We start from the raw sequence: 13,947 nt of genomic DNA on the forward strand, positions 1-13,947 counted from the left end.
CATGTAAAAAAAAGTTCAAGGCCGCGAGCCGGCCGCAGTTACCAAAACCCACAGTCCTACAGGGGGTGCTTGTCCTATTGGCACTATGGAACCAGCCTTCATTGCCAGATCCCGCAGCCCACATAGGAGTCACCTAAACTGCAGGCACCATAGAGTCGGCTAACCCGACCGCAACACGACAGGACAACGCATTGGAGGCAAAGTGACGTTGACACTACCCGGAAACAGCTGGCGTGCTGGAACCAGGCTGGGCAGGAGGGAGTACCCGTGCCAAAGTCACTGCCGAGAACCAGCTGACGGTACTCGAACCCGGATGGGTAGTAGAAGGTACAAGAGCAAATTGAACTACCGAGGACCAGCTGACGGTACTGGAACCCGGATGGATAGCAGAAGGTACAAGAGCCAATGGAACTGCCGAAGACCAGCTGACGGTACTGGAACTCGGTTACTGAGCAGGAGGTACCTGTGCCAGAAAGCACTACCAAGAACCAGCAGACGTTGGTGGAACTTGGATACCGAGAAGGAGGCACCTAATCCAAAGGCACTGCCGAGAACCAGCTGACGGTACTGGAACCCGGATGGGTAGTAGAAGGTACAAGAGCAAATGGAACTACCAAGAACCAGCTGGCGGTGCTGGAACCCAGAGTGGAGCCAGAGGTGTAATTGGAGCAAGTTTTAAATCAGTAGTACAGTGGATGTGGACAAAGCAGGAGAATTTGCCGGACACACAGCAGGGGAACAGCTGACGTTACTGAACCCCAATAACACGGCAGCAAGTGTTGACTGTGCAGACGGCACTTCCGAGCGCCAACTGGCGGTGTTGGAGCTCAGGGATAATACTGAAAACAGAGGAGCCAGAGGTGTAATTGGAGCAACTTTAAAATCTGTAGTAGTGAGAATGTGGACAGAGGAGGAGAAATTGCCGTCCGCACAGCAGGGGAACAGCTGACGTTACTGAACCCCAATAACATGGCAGCAAGTGTTGACTGTGCAGACGGCACTTCCGAGCGCCAACTGGCGGTGTTGGAGCTCAGGGATAATACTGAAAACAGAGGAGCCAGAGGTGTATTTGGAGGAGGTTTTAAATCAGTAGTACAGTGGATGTGGACAGAGCAGGAGAAAGTGCCGTCCGCACAGCAGGGGAACAGCTGACGTTACTGAACCCCAATAACACGGCAGCAAGTGTTGACTGTGCAGACGGCACTTCCGAGCGCCAACTGGTGGTGTTGGAGCTCAGGGATAATACTGAAAACAGAGGAGCCAGAGGTGTAATTGGAGCAACTTTAAAATCAGTAGTAGTGAGAATGTGGACAGAGCAGGAGAAATTGCCGTCCGCACAGCAGGGGAACAGCTGACGTTACTGAACCCCAATAACACGGCAGCAAGTGTTGACTGTGCAGACGGCACTTCCGAGCACCAACTGGCGGTGTTGGAGCTCAGGGATAATACTGAAAACAGAGGAGCCAGAGATGTAATTGGAGCAACTTTAAAATCTGTAGTAGTGAGAATGTGGACAGAGCAGGAGAAATTGCCGTCCGCACAGCAGGGGAACAGCTGACGTTACTGAACCCCAATGACACGGCAGCAAGTGTTGACTGTGCAGACGGCACTTCCGAGCGCCAACTGGCGGTGTTGGAGCTCAGGGATAATACTGAAAACAGAGGAGCCAGAGGTGTATTTGGAGGAGGTTTTAAATCAGTAGTACAGTGAATGTGGACAGAGCAGGAGAAATTGCCGTCCGCACAGCAGGGGAACAGGTGACGTTATTGAACCCCAATAACATGGCAGCAAGTGTTGACTGTGCAGACGGCACTTCGGAGCGCCAACTGGCGATGTTGGAGCTCAGGGATAATACTGAAAACAGAGGAGCCAGAGGTGTATTTGGAGGAGGTTTTAAATCAGTAGTACAGTGGATGTGGACAGAGCAGGAGAAATTGCCGTCCGCACAGCAGGGGAACAGCTGACGTTACTGAACCCCAATAACATGGCAGCAAGTGTTGACTGTGCAGACGGCACTTCCGAGCGCCAACTGGCGGTGTTGGAGCTCAGGGATAATACTGAAAACAGAGGAGCCAGAGGTGTATTTGGAGGAGGTTTTAAATCAGTAGTACAGTGGATGTGGAAAGAGCAGGAGAAAGTGCCGTCCGCACAGCAGGGGAACAGCTGACGTTACTGAACCCCAATAACACGGCAGCAAGTGTTGACTGTGCAGACGGCACTTCCGAGCGCCAACTGGCGATGTTGGAGCTCAGGGATAATACTGAAAACAGAGGAGCCAGAGGTGTAATTGGAGCAACTTTAAAATCAGTAGTAGTGAGAATGTGGACAGAGCAGGAGAAATTGCCGTCCGCACAGCAGGGGAACAGCTGACGTTACTGAACCCCAATAACACGGCAGCAAGTGTTGACTGTGCAGACGGCACTTCCGAGCACCAATTGGCGGTGTTGGAGCTCAGGGATAATACTGAAAACAGAGGAGCCAGAGGTGTAATTGGAGCAACTTTAAAATCTGTAGTAGTGAGAATGTGGACAGAGGAGGAGAAATTGCCGTCCGCACAGCAGGGGAACAGCTGACGTTACTGAACCCCAATAACATGGCAGCAAGTGTTGACTGTGCAGACGGCACTTCCGAGCGCCAACTGGCGGTGTTGGAGCTCAGGGATAATACTGAAAACAGAGGAGCCAGAGGTGTATTTGGAGGAGGTTTTAAATCAGTAGTACAGTGGATGTGGACAGAGCAGGAGAAAGTGCCGTCCGCACAGCAGGGGAACAGCTGACGTTACTGAACCCCAATAACACGGCAGCAAGTGTTGACTGTGCAGACGGCACTTCCGAGCGCCAACTGGTGGTGTTGGAGCTCAGGGATAATACTGAAAACAGAGGAGCCAGAGATGTAATTGGAGCAACTTTAAAATCAGTAGTAGTGAGAATGTGGACAGAGCAGGAGAAATTGCCGTCCGCACAGCAGGGGAACAGCTGACGTTACTGAACCCCAATAACACGGCAGCAAGTGTTGACTGTGCAGACGGCACTTCCGAGCACCAACTGGCGGTGTTGGAGCTCAGGGATAATACTGAAAACAGAGGAGCCAGAGGTGTAATTGGAGCAACTTTAAAATCTGTAGTAGTGAGAATGTGGACAGAGCAGGAGAAATTGCCGTCCGCACAGCAGGGGAACAGCTGACGTTACTGAACCCCAATGACACGGCAGCAAGTGTTGACTGTGCAGACGGCACTTCCGAGCGCCAACTGGCGGTGTTGGAGCTCAGGGATAATACTGAAAACAGAGGAGCCAGAGGTGTATTTGGAGGAGGTTTTAAATCAGCAGTACAGTGAATGTGGACAGAGCAGGAGAAATTGCCGTCCGCACAGCAGGGGAACAGGTGACGTTATTGAACCCCAATAACATGGCAGCAAGTGTTGACTGTGCAGACGGCACTTCGGAGCGCCAACTGGCGATGTTGGAGCTCAGGGATAATACTGAAAACAGAGGAGCCAGAGGTGTATTTGGAGGAGGTTTTAAATCAGTAGTACAGTGGATGTGGACAGAGCAGGAGAAATTGCCGTCCGCACAGCAGGGGAACAGCTGACGTTACTGAACCCCAATAACATGGCAGCAAGTGTTGACTGTGCAGACGGCACTTCCGAGCGCCAACTGGCGGTGTTGGAGCTCAGGGATAATACTGAAAACAGAGGAGCCAGAGGTGTATTTGGAGGAGGTTTTAAATCAGTAGTACAGTGGATGTGGACAGAGCAGGAGAAAGTGCCGTCCGCACAGCAGGGGAACAGCTGACGTTACTGAACCCCAATAACACGGCAGCAAGTGTTGACTGTGCAGACGGCACTTCCGAGCGCCAACTGGCGATGTTGGAGCTCAGGGATAATACTGAAAACAGAGGAGCCAGAGGTGTAATTGGAGCAACTTTAAAATCAGTAGTAGTGAGAATGTGGACAGAGCAGGAGAAATTGCCGTCCACACAGCAGGGGAACAGCTGACGTTACTGAACCCCAATAACACGGCAGCAAGTGTTGACTGTGCAGACGGCACTTCCGAGCACCAACTGGCGGTGTTGGAGCTCAGGGATAATACTGAAAACAGAGGAGCCAGAGGTGTAATTGGAGCAACTTTAAAATCTGTAGTAGTGAGAATGTGGACAGAGCAGGAGAAATTGCCGTCCGCACAGCAGGGGAACAGCTGACGTTACTGAACCCCAATGACATGGCAGCAAGTGTTGACTGTGCAGACGGCACTTCCAAGCGCCAACTGGCGGTGTTGGAGCTCAGGGATAATACTGAAAACAGAGGAGCCAGAGGTGTAATTGGAGCAACTTTAAAATCTGTAGTAGTGAGAATGTGGACAGAGCAGGAGAAATTGCCATCCGCACAGCCGGGGAACAGCTGACGTTACTGAACCCCAATGACACGGCAGCAAGTGTTGACTGTGCAGACGGCACTTCCGAGCGCCAACTGGCGGTGTTGGAGCTCAGGGATTACAGTTCAGGTGGTAGAAACATGAACAGAACAGGAGACCTGGATACTTTTGCCAACAATTATTTATTCTGGAAGAGGACTGGCAAATTCATGAGAGATCCAGGCCTTGTTCATTTTGAGAAAAGTAAGCCGGTCAACGTTATCGGAGGATAGTCGCATGCGACGGTCTGTTAGTACACCACCTGCGGCACTAAAGACGCGTTCCGATAATACACTAGCAGCAGGGCAAGCTAGCACCTCCAATGCATACTGACTTAGCTCTGGCCATGTATCTAGCTTACAGACCCAAAACTTGAAGGGAGAAGAGCCGTCTGGGAGTACACTAAGAGGGCAAGACATGTAGTCTGTCACCATCTGACGGAAATGTTGCCTCCTGCTGACTGGAGCCGTCTGTGATGGTGTAGACATTTGTGGCGGCGGGGACACAAAACTTTGCCACATTTCGGCCATGCTGGTCTTGCCTTGTGCTGAGGCGCTGCTTCTGCTCCCTCTTTGTGCAGAGCTTCCTCCACTGCCTCGACGCACTGAGCTGCTTTGTAAAGCACTAGCAGCACTGCTCTCGGTTGGAATGGAGAACATGATGGAATGCACCAGTGCGTCTTGGTACTCCCGCATTTTACGCTCCCGGTTCAACGGTGTTATGAGGCTTTGTAAGTTGTCCCGGTAGCGAGGATCTAGGAGGGTGGACACCCAATAATCAGCCGTGTTGAGAATGTGGGCGATGCGGCGGTCGTTTCTCAGGCACTGCAGCATGAAATCAACCATGTGCTGCAGACTGCCAACTGGCCAAGAAACGCTGTCCCCTGCTTGAGGCGTGATCTCTGCCTGCTCTGCATCACCCCACCCTCGCTCTAGATACTGACTACTAGAGCATTGTGTACCTCCCTCCTCTGGACAGATGTCTTCCTCATCCATTGACTCCTCCTCACAAAGTGTCCCCTGCCTAGGCCTTTGTGAGGAACCACGTTGCGCAGACTGTAGAGAAGCAGATGGCATTTGTGACTCCTCATCCTCCACCTCTTCCAAAACCTCGTCCCTTAGTGCTTGCAGTGTTTTTTCAAGCAGGCAGATAAGGGGGATAGTCATGCTGACTAGTGCATCATCTGCACTCGCCATCCGCGTGGAATAATCGAAGGCACGCAAAACGTGGCAAATGTCCTTCATAGAGGCCCACTCAGTGGTGGTGAAGTGTGAACGGCGCGCACTGCGACTTCTTTGCGCCTGCTGCAGCTGGTACTCCATTACTGCTGCCTGCTGCTCACACAACCTCTCCAACATATGTAACGTTGAATTCCACCTGGTGGGTAGGTCACATATGATGCGATGTTCCGGAAGACGTAATCGGCGCTGCAGAGCTGCAATGCGTGATCTTGCATTGCTGGAACGCCGCAAGTGAGCGCACTCTATGCGGACCTTGTGAAGCAGTGCATCAAGATCCGGATAGTCCCTCAAAAAACTCTGCACGACCAAGTTGAGCACATGTGCCAGACATGGGATGTGAGTGAGGTTGCCTAGGCCCAGAGCTGCCACCAGATTTCGGCCATTGTCACACACTACCATGCCTGGCTGGAGATTCGCTGGCACAAACCACACGTCGCTCTGCTGCTTGATGGCATTCCAGAGCTCCTGCGCTGTGTGGCTTCGATTCCCCAAAGAAATTAATTTTAATACGGCCTTTTGACGTTTGGCCACGGCTGTGCTCATATTGGTCACCATAACAGGTAACCGTTCACGGGTCGATGTGGAGGTAGACCGTGACGGCTCCTGCAGCGCTGATTCAGAGGAACTGGAGTATGAGGAGGAGTCAATGTGTACAGACTGGATTCCTGCAATCCTTGGAGTTGGCAGAACACGTACAGCGCCACTCTCAAGATCTGTACCCGGCTCCACAACATTTACCCAATGGGCAGTGAGGGAAAGGTATCGTCCCTGTCCATGCTTACTGGTCCACGCATCGGTGGTCAGGTGGACCTTGCTACTGACGGCGTTTTGTAGCGCATGTTTAATTTTTCCCTCCACATGATGTTGCAGGGCAGGGACGGCTTGCCTGCTGAAATAAAATCGGCTGGGCACTTTGTATTGTGGGACTGCCAATGCCATAAAGTTACAGAATGTGTCAGTCTCCACCAGCCTGAATGATAGCATTTCAAGGGCCAGTAGTTTAGCAATGCCAGCATTCAGAGCCTGTGCTCGGGGGTGGTTTGCCGAGTATGGGCGCCTTTTCTCCCATGCCTGTGCTAACGATGGCTGTAGACTGGCCTGGGAGTGTGAGGATGACTGGGAAAGTGGTGCTGTGGGTGGAATTACACTGTGTCTCTGTACAACAGTGCCAGAGATTCTTCCATGGCGATCCTGTGAGGAAGCCGAACCAGCTGTGTGTGAGCTGGAGGAAGAGGCTACAACACGAGCTGAAGAGGTGGTAGGTGGCGCTGTAGGTTGGCCTAGGTCTTCAGGGTGTTTTTGTAACTCCACCACGTGCTTGGTCCGCACATGTTTCCACATATTTGTGGTATTGAGGTTGCTGACACTTTTCCCTCTTTTCACCTTCTGATTACACAGCTTGCATTTGACAAAGCAAATGTCATCTGCAACTGTGTCAAAAAAGGACCAGGCACTGCAAGTCTTGGGAGAGCCCGCTTTGGATTTTGGAAGAGCCATGCTCCTAATGGGTGCCGAAGTGGAGGCTACAGGCAACCAAGTCTGCCCCCTCCCTCTCCCTCCTTTTTGGGCTGTTCGGGGAATCTCTTCCTCAGAGCTGCTCCCACCACCTTCCTGTCCCTCACGCCATGATGGGTCAAGGACCTCATCATCTACACCACCCTCTTCAAACAACTGCTTCTCCTGGGTAGTCTCGACAGCACTACGCACCAGAAAGTGGCACCTGAGTCTCATCATCAGATGCGTACTGAGGTGTGCTGCTGACCATAGGCACTGGCCCACCCGCCTCTTCAGATTCAGAGAGACAAAACGGTTGCACATCACTGCATACTACCTCTTCTTCAAATTCTCGAATTCTGCTTGGCTGGCCCCCTCTTTCCAAGCCAAGAGATTCAGAGAACAGAAGTAGAGATGGCTCCTGTCCAGGGCTCTCTGACTGCCTGGGCAATTTGGCAGGTGGTGAAGAGACAGATGGGTGCTCTTCAGTGCTCAGGACCTGAGAGGATCAGGAACTAATTGAAGTCGATGCGTTAGCTGCCATCCATCCGACAACGGCTTCAATTTGGTCCTCCCGCAGCAGTGGGGTACGGCTAGCTCATACAAAGCTGCGCATAAAGGACTGTTCCCTGGTAAAACTGGGGGATGCTGAGTCACTGGTGCCCGCAGCAGGCACAGAATCCCCACGTCCTCTCCCTGCAGGCACAGAATCCTCACGTCCTCTCCCTGCAGAAACTCCACGCCCACGCCCACATGCCTTACTCCCTGCCTTCTTCATCTTGGTAGACTGATAAAGATAGGCAGAAAAGTACTAAGGGCTTAGTGTGCTTATTCCTGAACAGCTGCTAACAGGTATAAGAAACACTAATTTTATAAAGTGTGGACTAGACTTTAATATGAGCTAATGTGGCCTACACAACTGTAAAGTGGAGTGTTTGGTGAACTTTATTTAGGTTTTTTTTGTCACAAAAAGACACTGGATGTGCCTAAAGATGTAATAACGATAGTATCACAAACTTTTTGTAGCTATTACAATGTAGGAAGGTAACCTACAATGCAATAGATGAGGCTGCAAAAAATAGGCTAATACTAATCTGGCTGGGGCTGCAGGGCCCAATGCTGCAGAAAGGCTCCTCTAACTACTCCTATATAGTGTGTTTGGAACCAGTTTAGCTGAATACGGATGGAACCACCACACTAATAGGAGAAATCAGGAAAAATTATGAATTGGCAAAAAAGGACAATGTATGAGGCAGTGACACACACTGAGTGCACTACAACCAGACGTGGTTGAAGCACACACTACAGGGTGAGCTGCACTCACACACCAGACCTTGCAGACAGCGGTGAACAGTACAGATGCAGAGCACTGTGCACTAGCGCTGCAAGACCAAAAAAATGTCTCTATCTACTCCTATATAGTGTGTTAATCTTCTCCACAGACAACGACAAGGGGAGAGTGCGGGAGCCTGACAGCCCACGGCATGAGGGAGTGAGGGAGACTGACAGCCCAGGGCACGAGGGGGTGCGGGAGCCTGACAGCCCATGACACGAGGGGGTGCGGGAGCCCGACAGCCCACGGCACGAGGGGGTGCGGGAGCCTGACAGCCGACGACATGAGGGGGTGCGGGAGCCTGACAGCCCTCGACACGAGGGGGTGCGGGAGCCTGGCAGCCCACGACAAGAGGGGGTGCGGGAGCCTGACAGCCCACGACAAGAGGGGGTGCGGGAGCCTGACAGCCCACGACACGAGGGGGTGCGGGAGCCTGACAGCCCATGACACGAGGGGGTGCGGGAGCCTGACAGCCCACGACACGAGGGGGTGCGGGAGCCTGGCAGCCCACGACACGAGGGGGTGCGGGAGCCTGACAGCCCTCGACACGAGGGGGTGCGGGAGCCTGACAGCCCACGACACGAGGGGGTGCGGGAGCCTGGCAGCCCACGACACGAGGGGATGCGGGAGCCTGACAGCCCACGACACGAGAGGGTGCGGGAGCCCGATAGCCCACGACACGAGGGGATGCGGGAGCCTGGCAGCCCACGACACGAGGGGGTGCGGGAGCCTGGCGGCCCACGACACGAGGGGGTGCGGGAGCCTGACAGCCCACGACACGAGGGGGTGCGGGAGCCCGATAGCCCACGACACGAGGGGATGCGGGAGCCTGGCAGCCCACGACACGAGGGGGTGCGGGAGCCTGGCAGCCCATGACACGAGGGGGTGCGGGAGCCTGACAGCCCACAGCACGAGGGGATGCGGGAGCCTGGCAGCCCACGACACGAGGGGGTGCGGGAGCCTGACAGCCCACGACATGAAGGGGTGCGGGAGCCTGACAGCCCACGACACGAAGGGGTGCGAGACCCTGACAATATTGGGAGTGGGATTCTGCACACCTACAGCTAGCTACTTATTGTCCTGAATGTAGTAATCACCTTGGCACATTCCCATCTTCTTACCTGTAGTACAGACGCCAAACACCACTACTCTGCCTGCAATCACCCAGCTACAGCGTCACCACGCCCCAGCAACAAGGGAGTGTCTAGATTGGAGTTGATTTCTTGAGGGGGAGGAGTGATTTCATGGAATCATGATGTCACCAGAAGGGGCGGGGCCTTCTCAGTCCAGTGGACACTATTCCACCTGCTGCTGCAGCAGTGCGCACATTGTGCCGGGACAGGAGGACTGGGAGGCCGCACGTAGCCATCTATACACAGCGGGAGGCCGCACGTAGCCATCTATACACAGCGGGAGGCCGCACGGCGCCATCTATACACAGCGGGAGGCCACACGGCGCCACCTATACACAGCGGGAGGCCGCACAGCGCCCCCCCACAGAGACAGCAGGAGGCCGCACGGCGCCATCTATACTCAGCAGGAGGCCGCACGGCAACCCCGACCCCAAAGACAGCAGGAAGCCGCACGGCGCCATCTATACTCAGCAGGAGGCCGCACGGCGTCACCTATACACAGCGGGAGGCCGCACGGCGCCACCTATACACAGCGGGAGGCCGCACGGCGCCACCTATACACAGCGGGAGGCCGCACGGCGCCACCTATACACAGCGGGAGGCGCCACCTATACACAGCGGGAGGCCGCACGGCGCCACCTATGCACAGCGGGCGGCGCCACCTATACACAGCGGGAGGCCGCACGGCGCCACCTATACACAGCGGGAGGCCCCACCTATAAACAGCGGAAGGCCGCACGATGCCATCTATACACAGGGGGCCGCACAATGCCATCTATACCCAGCGGGAGGCCGCACGGCGCCATCTATACACAGCGGGAGGCTGCACGGCGCCATATGTACACAGCGGGAGGCTGCACGGCGCCCCCCCCCCAAGAGACAGCAGTAGGCCGCACGGCGCCATCTATACACAGCGGGAGGCCGCACGGCGCCCCCCCCCCCCAGAAACAGCAGGAGGCCGCACAGCGCCATCTATACACAGCGGGAGGCCACACGGCGCCCGCCCAGAGACAGCAGGAGGCCGCACGGCGCCATCTATACTCAGCAGGAGGCCGCACGCAGTCACGCACACACAAACATATACAGAAATATACATACACGCATAAACACATTTGAAACACAAAAATACATATAAACAGACATCACACAATGACATCTGCCTGCACACACACACACACATACATATACATACACACACACACACTCACCATCCCCCGACTCGGCTCCAGCTCTTTTCCAGTGCAGCACTGTAGGCCGGGTGCGCACTGCGTGACGTCACAGCTAGGAGACACGGCCGCGCACAGGGCCGTGTCTCCTAGCAGTGACGCGGCCGGGCCAGCACAGGGAAGTTAACTGCTGCAGTGTTGGCCCGGCCGAAGAAGAAGCAGCGGCTGTGTGCCGCTGCTGGGGGAGCGATCCTGGGCCCCCCCCCCCACTGTCTGCTGGTATGTGCCGTGGCGCCGCACATATAATGAGGACAATCTGGCCATAGACACCCCGAAGCCCCCTGGAGGTTCGGGGCCCTGGGCGGTAGCCCAGATCGTCCTCATTATAATCCGCCTATGCTTATATACATGTAACACTCACTACCCCCTATTCCTGTGTATTGCTGTAATATATAACCTATACTCGTTATCCATCATTATAAATTAAGAAGATTTTCCACTTTATCCGATATATCCACACTCAATCAGTAGATTAGATGTCTGCTGAAGAGGCGATACGCATGAACGTCTCGTCATCCTCCCCGACTGTATCTATATGTGCCCCGTGACCCCCGATCAAGTGTCTCCATCACGAGCTCGCAGCATCACAGGTCACATAGTTTCCTCGTAGTGTTGGTGCGCGTTGTGTATCGCGCCACGCCTCCTCAGCACCCATTGGTTGGTGGAGACATACCTCCATCCTGATTGGCTATAGTTGGCCGTTTAACTCTTAGCTCTTTCTGAATGATGCCACCCCCTGACGAAGACAAGAAGCCGAAAAAATACATCGGGTGGACGCCAATCAGGAGTGGGATCTGCATCTGCTATAGCGTGAGTACAATGCACATGTGGTCACCTTTTTTAAAAATGCTTAAAGTGGATACAAATACATATCTGTCAACAGCACATATGCCCAAGTCAGTGCACTACTCTCTACAGGATTCACACCCACATCCAAATAATAAGGGACCAGCCCTTGTATATATACATATACAGATGCATCTCACTAAATTAGAATATCATCAAAAAGTTAATTTATTTCAGTTCTTCAATACAAAAAAGTGAAACTCGTATAGCCATAATCATCAGCATTAACAGAAATAAACAATAACTGTTTGATTATATTCTAATTTAGTGAGAAACACCTGTATTTGTTCACATATGAGATATATAATTTATGTAGATTTATTCTTTGGAGGCACTTGCACTTTATGTAAAGTTTATGATAATTAAACAATCATATGTACAGATATATCTAACTAATGATATGTATATATATTTTTATATACTGGATTAATTTGTGGCTTGATTCTCTGTATTATCCCTTTGCTGTTCTAATCATGATCCATTCCCACTGGTGTTAATTGTAATTCCTGTCTCGACGTCCCCTTTGCGTATAGTTAATTCCCCCCTTTTTTTGCATTTCCTCCTCTTCCACCTGGTTATCAATATAATAATTATGTGCATCACCCACATGCCTGGACTCTTCTGGTCGGTGTCTCCTTTCTGCTATACACTAGAGTGGTATACTATGTGCACAGATACATGGAGTGCCATATACTTCTCAGGAGGTGCGCAGCGTCCACCTCCTCACCGCACAGGCCCACAAGCTCCTCTCCGGCAGGAAGAAGATGCATTCAGGCGGCTCCTACCACTGCAGCAGACGGCAGTGCACAAGTATACAGGGTGCAGTGTGGATGTGTCTGCACCACTGGGATGTGCCCGACCTGCATGTATACATATGCCCCTCTGCAGGGGGGACTGGCCCACCGGAGGATCGGGAAAACCCCCGGGTCCCGATGGCCCCGCCCCCTACCCCCTGAACAGAGGGCCCCCCCCGGTTCGCAGCACTGCCGATATGATTAGTGAAGGGCCCTCTGCCTCCTCTGCGCAGCACGACACTGCCGGCGCGTGCGCAGGAGGTCAGTCTCAGGGTGATGACGTCATTGCTCTGGGACTGCTTCCTGTGCGCGCTGTGGAGTACAGACCCTGCGTCGCTCCAGGCAGCAGCTGCAGCTCATCTCGACGCGTCAGTATGAAACGGGGAGGGGGAGGGGGAAGGGATAGGGGGGAGGGGTGACTGGGAGGACCCCTGGCCGAGGCTGGCAGTAAATACTACTGGACAATGGGCATGGTTCTCAGCATGTCCTGCTGCCAGCCTCTGGTTACTGGTACTATGCCCAGCAGCATGTACTACCACCAGGGGCTGGCAGGACATAGTGGGTGGGCATGATAGTACCAAGGAGGCTGGCAGGACACACTAGGCATGAATCATGCCCAGCATGTCCTGCCAGCCACTGTTGGTACCATCATGCATGCCCATTGCCCAGCCACTGGTGGTGTGGTACTATCATGCTAGTACTAACACCAGTGGCTGGCTGGCAGGACATGCCATGTGAGCTTGAATGCTAATACCACAGAGGCTGGCAGTACATACTGGGCAATGGGCATGATAGTACCACCAGTAGACTGACTAGGCGGTCTCCAGGGCTCCGTCTCCCCTTCTCGCTGCTGTTAGGCTGGGTTATCATTGCGTTTATGCTGTGCGTTACAACGCATCCGTTGTAAATCAGTGCAGACGCAATGTACTGTAGACTTGCATAGCAAAAATAGGCATGCGTTTGAAAGTATGCATTATTTGCAACGCACAGGAAAACATGGTCGGCGGCTGGAGGCCAGCTGAGCACTTCTCTGACAACTGGGTTCTAGTGTTATTCTGTGCCTGCTCATCTCTGTCAGCAGGCATATTTGTCTAATGGCAAAGATGTAGCAGAGCTGGAGACAGAAGATCCGTGGATTACGTCAGAGCAAGGGTTTTGTTTTTAATTAAAGATGGAGTCCCTACATGTGTTTTGTGTTTTATTTTTATTAAAAAAAAAATTCTGTGTTGTGTTTTTTTCTGTTTACTAGAGATTCATGGTGGCCATGTCTAGTTTGGCGTGACGCCATGAATTTCAGGCTTAGTTCCAGCTGATAATACAAAGCTGGTATTAACCCCATTATTACCCAGCATGGCCATTGGAAGAGCCGGATAAAGTGCCTGGAAATGGCGCTACGATGAATGTGCCAATTCCAGGGGTGGCTGCAGGCTGCCATTTTCAGCGTGGGGGGCCCAGAATGCTTGGGCCTTAC

This window comes from Phyllobates terribilis, unplaced genomic scaffold, assembly GCF_046119375.1.
Source record: "Phyllobates terribilis strain yellow unplaced genomic scaffold, ASM4611937v1 Scaffold_66__1_contigs__length_7565176, whole genome shotgun sequence".
Lineage (NCBI taxonomy): Eukaryota > Metazoa > Chordata > Amphibia > Anura > Dendrobatidae > Phyllobates > Phyllobates terribilis.